Below are 16,515 nucleotides of genomic sequence, written 5' to 3' on the forward strand. Positions count from 1 at the left end.
GCTCAGAGTCTGGGGCACCTGCCCTGGGTCACAAAGGTACCGTAAGTCTTCATGGATGTCAGGATGACAACCCCTGCCTTAAAATGATGTTTTCATTCTCTTTGATTAGTCAATGCTTGCTTCAGATGTCTTGTAAAGATTTATTGCTTTTTGCCCAGACTACCTGACTCATAAGATTTGTCCCTGTTGCTACTGATTTCATCTTCATTACTGATCTTTATGGTGTATCTTTTTTTTAATGTTGCATTTTTTTGTTTACCATGTAGAGATTTTTAAAATATTAAGCAGTTTGGAAATGCTTTTAAATAAATAAATAATCTATATTTACTCTCTGCGCCAGTATTGGTCTGTTTTACTGGATTCAGTGTCATGTTTGTGCATATGGGTGTTTTTTTGTTTTTAAATTTCATTTAAATAAAACAATGAATATAATAAAGACTAACGAATACAATAAACAAGCAAACATGCAAGTCCATATGCCTAGAACAGCCACCTCTCAGGTATGTTTGGTCCAGCCTCCCAAAATCCAGTGTTGCTTTCATGTTACCTGTGTAACAAATGGCTATCCTTATCTGTGGTCTCTGTACCTGTGCAGAGTAGGCTTTAAAAAATTCTAGAGTTTTATCCAGGAAATAGATGCCTCAAATAGCTGTCCTTATTCTTTTAAACATATATATATATATATATATATATATATATATATATATATATATATACACACACACACACATGATTCTAGTCCATACTGTTGCAGAGGACAGTTTTAAAGCATGCTTGTAATGTTTCTAAGAAAAGACCTCTGGGTAGGAATTCTAGGGAGTCAGTTATTTTGCCTTTTCAGTTTTTGAATTTCTTTCCAGGGTGTAATTTGTGCCACAGCAAACGAGATTAGGGATAGAACTGTTTATTCCTGGGGTGTCGTTCTAGAAAATGTAAAGCAATAAGTGATTTAGGCTGTAGCCAAGGGCATGCTTCCTAATACAGTAGCATTAAGACACGTGACAAATAGGACAGCATCATACAAATTTGCATAAGGACTCCATGGTTGTGCATTAGCCATTCTCACTGGTTGCAGAAGGGGAGGCGGGGATACCATAATGATTAGTCTCGTCCACATAGTCTCACAAGTATTTGCTGCCCACCCAAAAGGTCATTAGATGCAGATTTAGGAATTTTTCCATTACATGTCTTGCAGTGCAAGTAAAATCCTCCCACACACAAATCAACCCCAGGCACAAATTTTACATTGTTTTCTGCTTCCTCAACTGGTAGTGGGGAAATTCTTGTGGATAAATATTAAGTAATATATAAAGAAACTGGAAATGAATAGTGTGTGTTTTGAGTTTCCTGAGATGACTAAACATTCATGCTTATGTTAAGAAATGACCCTCAAATTTAAAATAGTGCATTATTATTTTATATTTCTGAATTAATATTTTGTGCCAAAGTGATGGTCCTTCTAGACTAAATGTCCATTTATTCCTTCTCTCTGTTTCCTGCTACTTAACAAATTCCTGATCCACAAGATGATATCTCTTCATATCCCTTAACTGCTAAGCTTACTCAGGAGTCCTTGATAAGGACCAAGTAAACTGTGTCAGCTAAATCATCTCTATTTATATGCTTGTTGACACTTTCAAAGAACTTGTAATAGGTTTGGGAGATAGGGCTTGCTTTTGCAGAAGCCATGCCTGTTCTGCTTCAACAATATTTTTTTTTTACGTGTTTAGTTATTTTATATTTAAATACACGTTCCACCCGTTTTCCCTAGACGGACGTTAAGCTAACGTGTAATTTCCAGGACCCCCAAATAGATCCCTTTTAAAAAGGGGATGCAAGTGGCGCTGTGGTCTAAACCACTGAGCCTCTTACGTTTGGCGATTGGAAGGGTGACAGTTCAAATCCATGCGACAGGGTGAGCTCTATTGCTCTGTCCCAGCTTCTGCCAACCTAGCAGTTCAAAAACATATCCGTGCAAGTAGATGAATAGGTACTGCTGCAGCGGGAAGGTAAGCAGCATTTCCGTGTGCTCTGGCACTCATGGTGGCACCAGTAGCAGTTTAGTCATTCTGGCCACATGACCCGGAAAGCTGTCTGTGGACAAACACCAGCTCCCTCAGCCTGAAAAGCGAGATAAGCGCTGCACCCCATAGTTGCCTTTGACTGGACTTAACTGTCCAGTGGTCCTTTACCTTACCTTTGTTACCCTTTTTGAATATTGGTATTGCTTTGGCTACTTTCCAGTTCTCTAGTATGGAGGCTGATCTGGGAGAGGAGTTACATATTCAGTTAGTTGTGAAGACAGAGGCAAAGAATTCGTTAAGCTTCTCTGTAATCTCCTTTAGCACAGGTTTGACTCCCTTATCATCCAAAGGTCCAACTACCTCACTAGACTGTCTCCTGCTTCTTTTTTGCATCTGTCTGTCTCAAAAGAGACAATGGAGTCCGCTTCTAGAAATGAAGTCAGACCACTGCATTAACAGCACCAACTTGACCTCCCTGGGGTCCAAAGGAAAACAGAGCAATACATTTGGTACTAGCTTGGTTGCAGGAAGGAGGTGTGCAAGGCACCATCCAACTGGCTTAAGGACTCCTCTCTGGATTTGTGTAGGCCTGTAGGTTTACTTCTTAGCCTTTTCTTGTGAAGATATCCCACAAGACAGTGGAGGGGAAGGTCTCCTGCTACTAGCGTATTTAATGAACATCTTGTTGTTGGTCTTAATGTTGTTCTGCTCTCTTTTTTAAAAGATGTATAGGACCAGTCTTTTTTAAAAAACAACAACTATATGCCATGGGGAAAATTAACACCTGCAGACAAAGAGGGATACTGTATTTATTTAGGTTTATTCATAGGGATTTGAGCAAATACATCCTTACCTGGGTTTAACCTCACAACACTCTTGTGAGGAACATAAACTGTGGGGTCTATGCTGTGAGCCTGAGCTTGGGTCTCCTGTAATCCACACGTGGCATACTGTAGCTTTCATGGCGACAAATGAAGGTGATAATGGGCGCTAAAAGCTTTCTCTGGACTTTTTGATGAGCAAACACTGACTTGGCCTAAAATTTATTTTGACTAAGTGGAAATTATTTGGTCTACTGTCTCCTCCCTCATCAAAGTTAATCAAAGCTGATAAGTGTATTTTTAGTGAACTGTTGTGAAGCATATCAATTACAGCCTTCTCAATGTTAACAGTTTCATTACATTTTAAAAGCAATACAAGCTGTCCCTGCAGCTTAAACATGTTTGTAGGTAGTTTTTGTTCAACAGTGAATAGGTTTCCTTAATAATAGATTTTTAAAAATTGACAGGAAAATTATATCATGCAGGAAATGTATGACAAACATAAGGCAGATTTATACATTTTCCAGACGCCTTCCTTCCATGACATTTAACAATATACGGTAAGTAGATGGTGATGTCACTGTGGAACTGGGTTGGGAAAGGGAACTGAATACACAATTGCATCCTGCCCATTTCAAGCCACACCTATACAGACCCATCCACATCATTCAGGAAATTGTGTTTCATAAAAGGACTGCATGACACTTCCACGTTCAGCTAATGGGACAAAAAGTGCATGTGGGCAAAAAGGATGGCATTGGTAAAATGTTAATTGATTAATCTGGTAATCAGTTTTGCAGATCTAGTATACATATAGATATGGCAGTGAAAATCCACAGTAATGATTCCTCTGCACATTCTGCATGTCTACAATAGCATTGATTTAATAATCCACCCAAGGAAATAAGTGAACCAAATGCCATCCGTTAGTTTCGTTTCACAAATAATGACTTCAGGCTGAGGAGAAAATGAAACTGGGCTAGCATGATGTAATCAGTTCAAGACACAGAAAAGAAATGCTGGTGTTGAATCAAGGCAATTCTTTTCCCTTTCTCTTTGGTTTAAGTCATTCTAAAACGGCTGCTTACAAAAGGGCCGCCATTCAATTGATGTAGGGATTCAATTCTATGTGGCGAAATGCCCCAGAGCTTTTTGACTAAACCTTCATTAATAGATCCAAGTAACAAGATAAGTACATATTTCTACATAAAGTGTGTAATATTTCTTTGTGGTTATACTTAAAAGACACATGCAGAGAGAATGCTCTATAGCTTCCCCTTGTTACATCAGTAATAAAATAAACAGGGTTCGGTTGGTGGTTTCCTCCTGTATAGTAGAACAAATGTCAGATACCTTAATGCTAAGTCAACAAAGATAGCCACATCCTTATCCATGATAACTATGACTGGGAAATTGCTCTCAGCACAGAAATGTACATGCATTCTTGACCATGTGGAAGAAAAACTGCAACCTTTGTATGTTGCTGACCTCATCGCTCATAAGGTTTTTGCATCTAACTTTAGAAAATGCAAACTGAAAACTTGATAAGCTGTTGAAAGTCTCTTGAGCCAGGCTTGGATACAAACAGCACTGACTCATAAAACCCTACTTCAAAGGAGAGGCAAGCTTCTAAATCCTCTGAAATCTTTGCTTCAGGTAAAAATCCAAGCTAGAGAAGGATTCTACTCATCCCTACCCGCACTCACTGTCCCCAACTCCTGAAACCCTGCTGTTCCCTGTCAAGCATGCTGCTACCCAGTGTGTCAGGGTGATTAGAGAGAGAGAGAGGTGGGGGGCATAGGTGCCAAGTCTAGGGGGCCAGGGTCACTTGCCACTCCTAATATTTTTTTTCTGGGGGCTCAGCACCCTTAATATTTTCTCCCCAACCCACATGCCTTCCCGCCTCCCAACCTTCCTCCCTCAGTCTGCTGCCTCCTCCCAGTTGGATGCCACATGCGTGGACAGAGGCCATAGAGGTGGGCACCCGGCTGGGGGGAGGCAACTGACCGAGGGAGGGAGGTTGAATGAGTGCCCTGGCCATGCTGCCAATGCCCACACTGCCGCTGACCCCTATGTTTTGTTCAAGTTGGTTCCACTGGTGGGGGGCAGGCCTTCCTCTAGATCTAGAAGCAGCTCGTCACAGCAATAACTTCCTAGTATCTCCTGTGCAGCCCCCCTCTGTGTGCTTGCCATTCCCACCACTAAACAGGGCAGGAGGAGACAGAGAATATATGTGCTTGGAGATTTGGAGAGCTTACTCCCCTCTACTCAAAGCCACTTTATGCCAATTTAATTATTATGGATTCCCACCAAGAACCCATTGGTGAGGCTGCTTCAATTTCTTTGTTAGAGATCCCTAGTCTTCTCAGAGAACTACTATTGTCAAGGTTCCCTCTGAACAAGTTTAGACAAGACATTTAAAACAAGTTTAAGCCCGTATGTTAAATAAGCCCTGGACCGCAATCTCCTGGCTACCTGCTGTATGTTGACAGATTCTCCATTTGTCTGGTAACACAAAGGTGATTGGAATTTGTGAGGGTAAAAACTCCCTTTGTTGTTTATAGCAACGCTTAGGAAATGTGGACTGGACTGGTTCCAGAAAACTCTTTTTTGGGGAATCTAAATAAAAAAATTCCTTCAGTAGCACCTTAAAGACCAACTAAGTTTTTATTTTGGTATGAGCTTTCGTGTGCATGCACACTTCGTCAGAGAAGTGACGAGTCAGAGTCAGACGAAGTGTGCATGCACACGAAAGCTCATACCAAAATTAAAACTTAGTTGGTCTTTAAGGTGCTACTGAAGGAATTTTTTTATTTTGTTTCGACTCAGACCAACACGGCTACCTACCTGTTGGGAATCTGTTAAGGTATTTCCATGTAATGAGTTTCTAGCGCAACTCACAAGTTATTTATATCTTGTACCCAACCAATGTTGTGGTAACATTACATTTTCAGAGCAACAGTTTTCTGAGATAGCTCTTTTTATTTGGTGCATGGCAGGAACATGAATCTAGTAGACTTTATTTTCAAACATAATGGCCTAATTCTCCATGTGTAGATATGCACACGCACACAGATCCATAGGGCTTAGAAAGTCCTAGTACAGGAGCACTCAGCTAGTGCTAAAAAGAAGTGGAGACTGAAGCAACACCCCATAATTTTGTAAAATGCAATATTTTTATTAACAGGCCATTGGGCTATGATCATTCAAAGGCAAGTACCACACAAAGTTTAAAATGTAGTAGGGGTGTGTTTTGAAAACTTAGATGGAAAAGGCTTCTAGTTACAAAACAGAACAGCGAGTTTACACAATTAAGGAAAATGATATATATTCGAAGAGAAATATGTACTAAATCCCAGGGACAGAATGTCCCTTGCTGCCGCGGGCTTTGGGGGGACTTTCGGTATTTCTTTTACACAATATTGGCAAAGTTCACGAGGACAGAGAAGAGTCTAGTTGGAAGTTCATATGTTTCGTAAGGCTGATAAACGTCTTAGAAAGATGGCCACCCCTGTACAAACTCCTGGTGATAAGAATGGAAGCAAACCCGGAAAGAACTCAATGACTTCTGCCTGTTTTGCAGAACTTCCCTTCCTCCCTGCCCCCAACTCTGCTCCGGATGTTTGGGGCACAGAATATGTAGGGAGATTCCTTAGGAATGCAGAATTGGGGGCAGGGAGGGCAAACAGGCAGACGTCATTGAGTTAATGGGATTTTGGGGTTATTTGTTGGGGCTTTTCTGCCTAGCATTCCAGATAAGAAATCTGAGGAAGTCGATACCAAGAGGTACAGCCTGGCTACTTGGGGTATTCCCTGAGAGTAGTATTAACAGAATTAGGAGTGTCTGCCATTAAAGGGGAATGGGAACAGAGCTGCCCCTCTGTGTCCAAGGCAGCTGTTTATCAGTTCCATCTGGTACGCAGGCTGAGTCCCTACCTGCCCACTGACTGTCTCTCCAGAGTGGTGCATGCTCTAGTTATCTCTCGCTTGGACTACTGAATTGCGCTCTACGTGGGGCTACCTTTGAAGGTGACCCGGAAACTACAACTAATCCAGAATGCGGCAGCTAGACTGGTGACTGGGAGCGGCCGCCGAGACCACATAACACCGGTCCTGAAAGACCTACATTGGCTCCCAGTACGTTTCCGAGCACAATTCAAAGCGTTGGTGTTGACCTTTAAAGCCCTAAACGGCCTCGGTCCGGTATACCTGAAGGAGCGTCTCCACCCCCATCGTTCTGCCCGGACACTGAGGTCCAGCTCCGAGGGCCTTCTGGCGGTTCCCTCACTACGAGAAGCCAAGTTACAGGGAACCAGGCAGAGGGCCTTCTCAGTAGTGGCACCCACCCTGTGGAATGCCCTCCCACTAGATGTCAAAGAGAACAACAACTACCAGACCTTTAGAAGGCATCTCAAGGCAGCCCTGTTTAGGGAAGCTTTTCATGTTTGATGGATTTCTGTATTTTAATGTTTGATGGATTTCTGTATTTTAGAATTTCTGTTTTGTTGGAAGCCACCCAGAGTGGCTGGGGGAAACCGGCCAGATGGGCGGGGTATCAATAATAAATTATTATTATTATTATTATTATTATTATTAACCAAAGCGAGGCAGCTGCCTCAGGCACCAGATGGAAGTGGGGATAGTGGAAGCATTTTCACCTTGTTCCTCCCAAGGCCACATGGCGTGACTGACTTTTTGCCCTGAGGTGTCGTGCAGGATGCTGCCCCATTGCTGGTGCTAAAGTAAGGTTTAACTGCTAGGCAGGTCAGTTTCTGCATCTGTTTAGGGGGCAGAATGGAACATCCTTTTCCTCAGGCAGCAAAGCATGTTGTGTCAAAAACTCTGGCAAAGGAGAGAAAGGAGCAGAGAGTACTTGCATTTGGAGCCTGGCAGGAAGGTAAACAGCGTTTCTGTGTGCTGCTCTGGTTCACCAGAAGCGGCTTAGTCATGCTGGCCACATGACCCGGAAGCTGTATGCCGGCTCCCTCGGCCAGTAAAGCGAGATGAGCGCCACAATCCCAGAGTCGTCTGCGACTGGACCTAATGGTCAGGGGTCCCTTTACCTTTACTGGTAGTTGATAGGGATGGGGCTTACTGACCCAGCTCTTGTCTTATTTGTCCCTCAGAGTTTCTAGTTCTTATGCCAGGGAGGATAGTCTCCAATCACCCTCCAGATTTTGCTCTGCTTTTCTTGAAAAGGGATGCAATTTTTCAATGTGTTCCAAGCTTTCACTGATTAGTTAATCAAATGTGTGTGTGCGTGCGTGCGTGTTTCAATTGGTCAAAAATAACCCATCATCATGAGACCAAAGAGACTTGTCTTTTTTCTGTGTAGCTAAACTGATCCTTGAAAGGTCATTCTCAACTTTAAAACAGGGTGTGGATGTGCATTTTATGGCGCCAGGAAGGGTCTGCACTATACTGCTTTGTTTTAGCACCACCATGTGGTGTGAAAGAATAAAACCAAAAGCAAAAGGAAATTGCTGGCTACGGATGACTTTACCAATTTTAGAACATGAAACTAGAAAGCAAGAGTCACTGTGTCATAAGAAGACAAACAGGTTCTCCTTCTTCTTTGGCGACCACTCGTAGTCAAGTAAGATTGTCTTCCATGAACACGGTCTTAACAATGAGTCTGTAAGTGACTGTGGAGGCTAATTTTGGATCCACATGTCCTTCCACAGTGGGGACATAGGTTTTTGGGCGGGAGTTGATCATGGTGAGGGTTTGCCAAACATGCCTTTCTCTTAGCTCATTTCTCCTTTTCACCCCAAGTTTGAATGTCTTCAAAGTCCATGACACCTTTGGTAAAGGCTGTTCTCCTATTGGAGCACTCACAGGCCAGGGATTCCCTGTTATCAGTGCTTATACCACATTTTTCAAGATTTGCCTTGAGAGTGTCTTTAAACCTCTTTTGTTGTCCATCGGTATTTCATTTTCCATTCTTAAGTTGGGAATAGAGTAGTTGTTTTGAAAGACGATAATCAGGCATCCAAACAACATAACCAGTCCAATGAAGGTGATGTTGCTAAGTATAGTTTACTGAACTCAGTGAGATCCATCCCCACAATGGTAAGGTGATTTGAAGACAGATCGAGAGAGATTGTCAGGTGCAGATAGTAGCTTACTATCACAAGTCTCTCACCCTTTTGTTAAGCAAACAGGAACAGGATGACCAAAGATAGGCAAGGTAAGAATTAGGGAGGAAAAACTGGATTATAGAAATTGTAGGAATCACTCATTTCACAGCCCCCTCCTATATACACTGGCAAAAATATATTCAAAAACTAGATTCAAAGGCTAATTAGCTCTCCTAGCTCCTTGGGATTCTGCACACTTTCACTTTACTTTAGGAACAGGTATACTTTCTTCCCCCCCTTCTCCTTCTAATGAGGGTTTATGGCAAAATTGCCATGCCTATGCTTCCGTAGGCCTTTAGAATAGTTTGGGAATATTTTACTCTTCAATCAAGGTGTGTATGTATAGTAATTTGTTACCTGCTTAGATTGTAACTTTGCTGTCTAAAGCAGCATTTTTATATGTTCTGTCCCTCCTATTTTCTATAATAAACCAAGCTTTCTTTATCTGCGTGAGAGCTTCTTGTGGGCATAAGATTAAGGGTTAACACCCATCCATAACAAGCGCCTGTCATAACACCAGCAAAAGGTCCTAAACCTCTCAGCAGTGTGTATATGAACATACACGGGGGGTTGGCTGTGCACAGGTGAGTCCAGGTACACACTCGTAACAGCCATAGACAATTGTTCCTGGATGCTACTCGGAGAATCTCCTCTCCCAAATGCAGGTCTTCCTCAAGCATCTGAGGAAGGTAAATAAATTCCACCACCCAACAAATCATGGTACCTTCAGGATCAGAGATGGCATGCCTCTGAATACTAGTTACTGAAGAGCATCATTCCATCATGTGCAGCTTCTGGGCTAGTTGACCACTGTCGCAAACAATATTGAACTAAATAAGCACTTTATCTGATCCAGCAGCTTACCCATTTAGGATTCTGCTTTCAGTTCCCGTTTCGAAGGTGAAGGAGAGTTGGGCAAATGTATTCCCTCGACGTCTTTCTCATAATCAGGGCACATTGACAAGAGAAAGGGCTCACAGTGCCATCCTGAAGGAGCGTCTCCACCTCCATCGTTCTGCCCGGACACTGAGGTCCAGTGCCGAGGGCCTTCTGGTGGTTCCCTCGCTGCGAGAAGCCAAGTTACAGGGAACCTACAGGGCTTTCCTGGTAGTGGCACCCACCCTGTGGAATGCCCTCCCACCAGATGTCAAAGAGAAAAACAACTACCAGACTTTTAGAGGACATCTGAAGGCAGCCCTGTTTAGGGAAGCTTTTAATGTTTAATAAATTCTTGTATTTTAATACTCCTGTTGGAAGCCGCCCAGAGTGGCTGGGGAAACGCAGCCAAATGGGCGGGGTATAAATAATAAATTATTATTATTATTATTATTATTATTAAGATTATTATCCTCTGCATGCTTGCTCAGAAGTGAGCGTTCAGTGCAGCTTGATCCCCAGTTAGTATGGTCAGGGTGCAATCTTTAATATAATGGGACTTCAGAGTAGACACAGCTGGGAGTGAACTGTTAAACTGGTAGTGATTCTCCACATTAAAAAAAAAAAATGCTGTCATCAGTACCCAGGATCAAAAGATTATCAAAGTGAATTCCTTCTTGTGTGGACCATTTCTCTAAGTACTACACATAGGAAAAGCAGATGAAGCAATAATAATAAAACGCTTTAAAGGCCTACTTTCTGCATTTGCCCTCTCATCATTCTTACTTACCTCCCTTCCCTACGCAATGGCTTTCCATGCAAACAGAGCCTGCCGCTGCTCCGATTCATTCAGCAATTTCACAAGCCTGTGTGACCTTCGAGCGCCCAATCCTCCCTTGGGAACCAGCTGATTAAAGAGAAGAGTGACTGATTGTGTTCCTACCCAGCTGTCTCCCAAGACCGAGAAAGACAATGTAGGAGAGGACTGAGCACAATATTGCCATTGTTAAAACTTGCCCAACTGTAGCAGTGGCTTCTCGGGATATAAATGGTTGCAAGTTTCCTTAATATTCTCTATAATTATCTTTGAGAGATTAAAGGCCAGAACAAGCAAGAATTCAGAAGGGTGCCTGAACAGCCCCTGCGGAGGTGGAAATATCATAAGCAGCGATGCTATGAGCCTATCAAGATCATCACACAGGTGCCGCGGAATGGGGTACTAGGCATCATGACTAATAGCCAGCGCTGTCAGTAGTAGCATTAGATAACACACTAGTTCAGTGTTGGTTAGATGGTGGCAGAAGAGGAGATACCTGACGTTTTCTCATTCCAGCACTCAACTCCCAGCTGAGTTCAATTCCAGGATCAGAGCTTGGTTGCGGGGGAAAGCACCTCAAGGATAATGTTTTTTACAACCCTTGGTAATTTCAAAACTGGATTGCTGCAATACACCCTAAGTGAAACTTCCCTTGTGGAAAATGCAGCTGGATTGCCGAACAAGAGTGGGTCTGTCAGCAAAGTTCTGTACCGGCTGCTGATTCTCTACCAGGTCAAGTTTAAGGTGTTACTATTGGTTTGCTAGCAATTCATGGATCGCCTTAGCCCCATACATGGCTGTTAGATTATTTCAGTCTGCAGAACTTGCTTTTTTATTATTATTATAAGCATGACACTATCTCTGTCCAGCATTTGCAAGGGGCTGCCCCATTTTCGAGGAAGGACCTGAGCTCTAAAAATCCCTGACAGTTGACATTAGGCAGGTGACATTACTATGCTCTTTAAGACACCTCTTAAATGTCTTTAATCACCCCCCCCCCAAAAAAAACAAGTAAGATTACATACCCCCCCAACATTTCTCCGATGAAAATAGGGATGTCCCATTCCATAATGATAATTTTACTATTTATACCCCGCACATTTTACTGGGTTGCCCCAGCCACTCTGGGCAGCTTCCAATATATGAAAACACAATAAAACATTAAACTTTTTCTTTCTTTCTTTTTTTTTAAATAAACCTTCCCTATACAGGATTGTCTTCAGACAGCTCAGGAGTCAAATAACTCCATACCCGCCAACAGTTCTCCAATGAAAATAGGGAATATTGAGAAGAACTGTAGAAGTTTGAAGACATTTGCGGGACTGAAATAAATCCTACGATGTGAACTTGTTTTTCTTTATAGAAAGGAACTGTGAGATGAGAGTTGAGAAACAAAGCCGAATGGCGGGAGGGAGGGAAGTCACAAGCTTGGCAGAGCGAAAGGATTGAGAAGGGTGAATTTAAGATGAAATGTCATTTGTTTTGTTTATTTGGAAAATTTAATAAAAAATTATTTTTTAAAAAAAAGAAGGAAAAATCGGAAAAGCAGGACATTCAGGGATCAAATCAGAAACCAGGACGGCTTCTCTAAATCAGGGACGTCCCTGGAGAATAGGGGCACTTAGAAGGTCTGCCATTACCACTCCACAACAATCTGTACATTATTTCTTGCATTGGCAAAAGCTTTTCGTGTGAGTTAAGCTATATCACCACACATCAAAAAAGGCAATTACCAGGCATGGTTTGCAATGTGCCAGCCAGGCCTAGAAGCCTTAGTTGATCCTCTGTGTGAAATGTACACGCGTATGCATCAGCTGTGTGTGTTGCGTTTCACTGGTACACAGAATAGGCTAGTTTATGTGATGGGGGGGGGCAGTGGGCGGACGATCAGTCAGTCACACTTTTGGTGTGTGCGGTTGGCCCATTTTCAAGGTGTCGTTTCATCAGCTTACAAGGTCAAGGGATAGCTTAAGGTAGAAGAAACAAGGATATATGAAATACAAACCCATGCCTAGGACAGGGTTTGCCAAAAATTTTGGACCGGAGGGCACATTTGGGGTTTTTGAGAAAGTGCCGTGGATGCCAGTCATAAAATAGCTGCTCTGGGGTGCGTGGCATGGCACGAAATGGCTCTCCTTTTCTGAGTCAGACCTTTGGTCCACCTAGCTCAGTGTTGTCTACCTGGACTGGCAGCAGCTCTTCAGGGTTTGACAGGGGACATCCCCAACCCTACTGGGGTCAAAACAGGGACCTTCTGCATGTCAATCAGGTGTCTTCAAGTTCTTCTTGTGGGCTTTCCTGGTGGGCCACTGCGGGAACAGGAAGCTGCCCTAGATAGGCCTTTGGAATGATCCAACAGGCCTTTTCTTATCTTTTTACAAAAGAACCTAAGGAGAGCCTCCTGGATCTAGTCCAGCATCCTGTTCTCACAGTGGCCAACTAGATTCCTGTGGGAAACCCTGCACCCTCTGAAGGCGGACTAAGGGGTGCAGTACAGTGGTACCTCGGTTTATGAACACAATTGGTTCCGGAAGTCTGTTCATAAACTGAAGCGTTCATAAACTGAAGCGAACTTTCCCATTGAAAGTAATGGAAAGTGGATTAATCCGTTCCAGATGGGTCCGTGGAGTACTTAAACTGAAGCGTTCATAAACTGAAGCATGGGTGTAATTGGTTCCGGAAGTCTGTTCATAAACTGAAGCGTTCATAAACTGAAGCGAACTTTCCCATTGAAAGTAATGGAAAATGAATTAATCCGTTCCAGATGGGTCCGCGGTGTTCATAAACCGAAAATTCATAAACCGAGTTGTTCATAAACCGAGGTTCCGCTGTACATCTTAGGAGCTTGGTTATATTATAGGCTTGGGAGACACCGGCACAAATAAAACCTAATCAGTTGAGTGGGAAAGAAGGACAGTTTGTTTAAAGTGGCAGCCTGCCTGAGGAAAGCAGTAGCACTAACAACTAGGCCTGGTTAGGCCAACGTGCCCAGACCTGAAGTTTTCACCTTTGGCTGTTTGTTCATGGAACGTTTGGTTCACAAAAGTACATCTGAAGGGAAGGGAAGGGCGTCCTCCTGAAATATGTTGTTGCCCATTTCCTTTGTCAGCTGTGCAAGAGGGGGGGGGAAGCAAATAAATAGAAGCAGAGCTCAGTAGGCGGCTCAGAGGGTTAGTGTGCCATAAAACCGCTTTGGGCAAAGGCCTGCCTGGCAAAATCAAAAACAGGCTGAGCATGTCTTTAAAGCACAAACGCAGGTGTCAACAAACCCATGTAGGGGTTTGTGAACAAGCTGAGAGCCTAGTGACCCTTTTGGATTTCCACCATCTAACTGCCCTCCCAGATGGCTTTGCACACTAATTCCTTGCAATACCTGTAGGTGCCTGCAAGCTGAACGAGGATGTTGCAGAACCACGGCTTTTATCAAATTCCCAGTCTCTCCTTCATCGCTCTCCTGCTCTGTGAATCCAGCCTGTTGCTGCCTGGTCTCTGGCTAGGTGCATAACTTCCTGTTGCGCATCCCTGCCCTTGTAGCCCCATCTGAAAAAATAAATCTGCTGCTGTACCTGTTCCACTGGAAGACGACCAAGCTTTCCTCACACGGTGACAATACCTACAGAACCCAGCCCTTTCCTGGATTCGTGGTTTCTAGAGCAAATGTGTTTCAAGTCAAGAGGAAAATGCGCTTACTGCAATATAGCTTCCTGAAACTTTGTACCCAAGGGATGGCAAACAGAGGCCCTCCAGCTCCCCTATAGGGCCAGCCAGTATGGCCAGTGATCAAGGAAAATGGGAACTGGAGCCTAAAAACAAAGAAACCAAGCCTTATGAGGAACTGTTTAGGGAATTAGGTATGTTTAGCCCGGAAAAGAGGAGACTCAGAGGAGATATGATAGCCATCTTCAAATATCTCAAGGCTTCTATTCTTCTTCTGCTCTGGAGGGTAGGACCCGAACCACATGAACGGAGATTCTGAGTAAGGAAGAATTTTTTGACAATAAGAGCAGTTCAACAGTGGAACGGGCTCCCTCAAGAGGTGGTGGACTCTCCTTCCTTGGAGGTTTTTAAGCAAAGGTTGGATGGCCATCTGTCATGGATGCTTTGGTTGAGATTCTTGCATTGCAGGGGGGTTGGATTAGAGGATCCTTGGGGTCTCTTCCAACTCATTTTATGATTCTGTTAACATCTGGAGGGCTCCAGCTCTGTCTTAGCAGGACGTATGAGAAGCAGCCCTTCCCCAGCTGAAGTGGCTCCTTGGGTCACTTGGTGGGACCTTCTATCTCCATCAGTGACATGTAATATAATCTTGTCACGTAATCAATGGCAACCAACCCTGATGGCTTTGTTCTGTCTCCACCATTGGAGGCAGAATGCTCCTGAATACCAGGACCCGCAGGTGTGCAGAGTGCTGTTGTGCTCAGGTCCCATTTGCAGACTTCCTAGGAGAACAGGACAAGATGGACCGCTGGCCTGATCCCACAGGCTCCTCCTTGTTTCATATGTCATACTTCAGCTGCATTTTCCATGGGCTCACCTCCTCCCAGGCAGAACACAACGAAGCAGAGCACACCCTAAAAGGCAGCGTGCTCTTTGACAAAAGCTCTCCTGCTATAAATCTGGAATCCCGCCTGGGACACGGCACGGCCATCCACTTGAAAAAGCCACACACGCTTGTTGTGCTGAAATTTTTTAATAGGCCCGCAGTTCTTGCCAGGCCTGTCAGCGAAGCAGCAAGTTTTACAACTCTGTTGCTGTGCAGCCAGATAGATGTCAGCTTGCTAGTGTGTTCTGTTTTGTCTGAACCACAATTATTGGCAGAGGCTGTCTGGCCGCCCCATCCCAAATTCAGCCTTGAGCTTCTTTGGTCGAAGCGCCTCTGGATAGGCGCTTCCAAAGCAGCGATAGCTGGAAACCTGAAGAGAAGCAGGAAGGAGCTCATAGGAGGTGGAGTGTTGGTGTTGGTGGAACTGCCAGTAAAGAGGTCCAGAGTAACTGGGTTTTCACAAGAGCTGCTCTGTCCCAGCATGTGGAACATCAGCCTAGTCGACATCTGGCCTGCAGGTGCCAGGCACCTCTGAAAACAGAATCACTCGATAAACCAAACATCTGGAAGTCTCCCTAGAAAAAACATCTGCATCTCCAAACACAGTCAGTTCTCTCTCCCCACCCCCACCCATTTTAACAGTTATGTTAAAACCCAATTCAAATGCAGCAAAGGAAGTCAGGAAAGCAAAAGACCATCTCATGGTTTTTTCTTTTAAAAGTTACAAATTCTGGGCCTAGAATTCATTGTGCTATGTCATTTGCATACATGTAATTATCATATAGTTCTTATTCATAATTTGAAGCCATGCGGAAGAACCGAGAAAGGGGGGTGGGGGCGGATCCCATGCGGAAATATTTTTTAAACTGCTTTCTCAATTGCTTTTCAAGTCTGGAAACTTCCCAAGGCAGTTTTCAATAATGAAAGCAAACATACCATTTCATAGAATCGTAGCATTGCAGAGTTGGAAGGAATCTCAGATAAAACAGCCGTGACAGGTGGCCACCCAACCTCTGCTTAAAAAAGCATTCCAAATATATTATTGTTGTTGTTATTGCTATATTTAGATTAATACAATATAATATAATGCCAGACACTGAACATTTGAAGTGAAATAGCCTGCTTAAAAGGTAAGGTGGCTACTGAAAAATGCAATTACGAACTTAGCCAAGTCCCCAAAACGTAGGGAGATAGGAAGCTGCCTTATATTGATTCAGACTGTTGGTTCACCTGTCTCATGATTTTACACACTGGCTGGAGACCAGAGTTTGGGAAACCCTGGTTGAGACTGACA

Source organism: Zootoca vivipara, chromosome 4 (genome assembly GCF_963506605.1).
Source record: "Zootoca vivipara chromosome 4, rZooViv1.1, whole genome shotgun sequence".
NCBI lineage: Eukaryota > Metazoa > Chordata > Lepidosauria > Squamata > Lacertidae > Zootoca > Zootoca vivipara.